General features: G+C 34.0%; 1 protein-coding gene across 2 annotated transcripts in view; it reads right to left on the bottom strand.

Moving 5' to 3' along the window:
• The window catches only part of LOC108689848 (arf-GAP with SH3 domain, ANK repeat and PH domain-containing protein 1), a 54,277-nt gene that overhangs the window by 20,788 nt on the left and 29,793 nt on the right, over positions 1-3,696 (bottom strand). The gene's annotated exons all lie outside the window — the stretch shown is intronic.

Below are 3,696 nucleotides of genomic sequence, written 5' to 3'. Positions count from 1 at the left end.
ATAGGAGGCAAATAAGGTGACAATTAGCATAGAGCAGATTTCCTGCGATTATAAGCTAATGAAGCATAACGATGAAGAAGACGAGAATCTTCGTGACGTAGGCGATGAAGAGGTTGCGATAAAGAAAGGGTTATATTGAGCACAAAGATAAATGAGCAAAATTAGTAAAATAAGAGATAAATTGTTTATAAACTTGAAGAGATAACGAAATTTTATTTTAATAAACTATTTAATGCTATTATTTAATATTTCAGATTAAATTAGTTATTAGATTTTATGAAACTTCTTGTAAAGTAAAATTGAGTATTATTCTTCTCTATTGAATGGAAAACAAGTTATACATTTTAAGGCTTCTTTGTAATGACATTTGAGGAAATTTACGATAAGTCCTGACAAATAAACTTTACATTTTATATCTTTTGCTTTTTATTTTTGCTCTTTCCTGATGGAAAATCATTACTTCGTTACGGGAGGTTTCACAGCAAACTATAAGAGGACTTATGAAGGATTAAATATTTAAATTAAAACAATTCGTACGTTCTTAATTAAGGATATCATACATATAATAATATTACATCATGTAAAATATTATATATAGATGCTAATAAATAAATCTTTTTAAATAGCAAGCAATCAAATCAAATAAACAGACATATTTATTATCTAGAATATTTTAATAAAATATTACATGCATGTGTCATCACGGTTCATTTAGAGAATATGATAGAAATAAAAGTTTTCTCATCGTCAAAAGACAGGTTTATAATCCTAGGCTCCCACGAGGCGTCTTTCCATTACACGATATAATTACAGGTCGTCCGCGACTCCCGACAATTATAGCAGTATCCTACCACGTGGTCTTCAACGGCGTTTTGCGACCTGAGGAAGCAATTTCACGCGACTACCTGCTCATTGCGTCACGAAAGATCCGTAACTCAAAGTCCAATTCAGAAAGAACAACATCTCCGGAATGTTTGCTCAGGCTTGTCTCGCGCTGAGATAATATTTGCAAACGGGTCCCAAATGAACACTTTGCTGTAAATCCGAGTATGGACAAGTTTCTATGAGATTCGCAGAAATATAACATAAAACAGAAATATAACGCAGTAAGACTTTTTAAAGCGATTTTGAAGAGAGGAATTTCATGCTCGAGAATTCGCTGGAGAACAGAAACTAGATATAACGGAAGACGCTTTGCCATGGAAAGCGAAGGAGCGGCCTGAACACGCAACTTTCGCGGAATAATGCGAGCGTTATCGATCCGGAATGGAAAGGAAACGCCGCTTTAATCTCTCATTAGTCTCGCGGCTAATGCGAGAACGTACTCCGGCACGCGCTGCCATTTCATTCCTATTTTAGAAACATTCAGCAATACCTCGCCATTTTCTGTCAATGCGAATTATATTTTCATATTTAATTAACTAATTTTCGATATACGAAAAATTAAATATGACTTTGTAAATTGTGTACATAAATTACGTTTGTAAATTACTGTTGAGATTGAAATATGAATACATTTATGATCTTTAATTCATAATTACAAGCGGAAGTGTGGCATGGCAGATAGTGCACTGATCTATCATGCCAGAAATCCCACTATCATACCAGAGGACTCGGGTTCCATTCTAGTAGGAACCAAAATATTTACGCTCTTTTCAGAAAAGGCCAGCAACCTCCCAAGAGAATCCTTGGATTAGAGAAACACCTTTCAAAAAATCCGCCGTTCGGAAACAGTTTTAAAAAAACTGTAGGTCCCAGCTTGTGCAATTGAAGCAATCCCAGCAATTGAAGAATCATCACAAGTATGTGAAAGAAGTATAATACAGTTTAATGTAAAAGAAATAAAAAGAAGAATTCATAATTACATAGGAAAGACGTTCATAGAAAAGATTTCTGAATTCAATGCTATTAATTCTTTGGTCTATCATAAAATAGGATCGGTATAGAGACAATTGTTATTTATTGTTGAAAGAAGAATATTATTCTTAAATGAAAAATCTTAAATTTAGAATAAAGTATCAAGCATATCGGTTTTGCGTCAAATACTATGGCGCTAGCATACATTATATTGTAACATTGAGTGAAGATTTATTCTGAACGTAAGAATATATAAACTTAAATTTGTATGTGTTACTCCTATCTCAAGACAATAAATCAATCTTATTCAAGGAGGAAGAGTAAGAAATATTGATCCAAATTTAATATTATTTTATTTTTATTCCGTATAAAGTTGCAATAAGATCAAGTATGTCAATAATACTTTGTCTACTAGAAATCCTTTCTGAGAAAGCGATTTTGTTAAAATATCTAAAAATTTAGTTAGATATAGACCTGAAAATAATTATTTTGAATTATCAAAATAATTATGTAGGACGTTCAAGTTGGAAAACTTTTTATTAAAACTTTTTTTTAAAACTTTTCGAATTAAAATTTTTTACAATATTGCTAATTATGCTTAAATTTCTTACATAATTATTTTGATGATCCAATAAAATTATTTCCAAGTAGCTCTCTGAATTTTTAGATATTTCAGCAAGAACGTTATCCATATATATCTCGGACGAGGTAATGTTACATCAGTTACGATAAGATATATTATTTAAAACGTGTGTGCAATGTGCGTGCAGCTTATTGCTATTCTTGTACTGAGGATGACGCGTTATACAACCTACGGTAACCCTTTCATAACTACAAAATTTATAAATAAGTACATGTATTGAACACACGCGTAAAAAATTAATGTGCAAAAAATGAATGTTATACACAATAAATGACATAACATATTAAATTCGATAAAGTCACGTAACTTCGATGCCGACCATTCTGCGCACGCGAGTTTATGAAACGGTTTGACGCGCTCCAGCATTTATTTGCTCCAACAAGCAGAAATATGTTACAAATTTGCGTACGATAGAAACAACGCGATTTTTAACACCTATATATGATGAAAATGTCAATGTTGTTTGTAAATTTTATCAGGAAATATAAATATTCTAAAATACTGTGACGATATTTTGTCCGGCACATGTATCGTGCACATGAATAAATCAAGCAGTATAATAACTGTGTTCTTATGTTTCTTCGCGAGCGTTATGATACATCGACGTTGACAACACATTATTGATCGCCCGCTTGTTCACAGACTGCGGGCGTGAACAATATAACAATGGTCGTAAAGATGCCGATCGCAGACTCCACGCGAGACATTCGGTATATGAGCCCCCAAGCAGACTCTCGCAGGATGGCCTGGTCGAGGAAACAAAGGGGCGCCGGAGAAATCGATCTGTCTGCTCGATGGAGAAGTGGCGGAAAGCCGGCGAACCCGACCCGTAAAAGTCAGCGCGCACAGGGTTTCTCAGTCCGAGTCTATAGACCTTTAGGATGTTGAACTCGACGCGTCTTGCCCATTCGAGTGTAATAAAAATCCGGACCGACGTCCATAAGATTAGAGCACGTAGCATTCCCTGTAGGATGGCCCGGAAAAACGTATGCGGCAAGTAAACGCCCAGTTTGTCTTGAGATGTCATATGTGTGCACTTCCATAGTCCCATATTTCATAAACCCAATGTTCCCTGTCGCTCTATCCTTCTTTCTTTTTTTTCCATTGAGCCATTGTTTAACTTTCTAAATTAGAATGCGTCCAATTTAATTAAATGTTAAAATTTAAAAAAAATATTTAAAAATATAAAAAAATTA

Source organism: Atta colombica, unplaced genomic scaffold (genome assembly GCF_001594045.1).
Source record: "Atta colombica isolate Treedump-2 unplaced genomic scaffold, Acol1.0 scaffold277, whole genome shotgun sequence".
In the NCBI taxonomy this organism is placed as follows: domain Eukaryota; kingdom Metazoa; phylum Arthropoda; class Insecta; order Hymenoptera; family Formicidae; genus Atta; species Atta colombica.
This window is presented reverse-complemented; position numbering and strand designations above follow the sequence as displayed.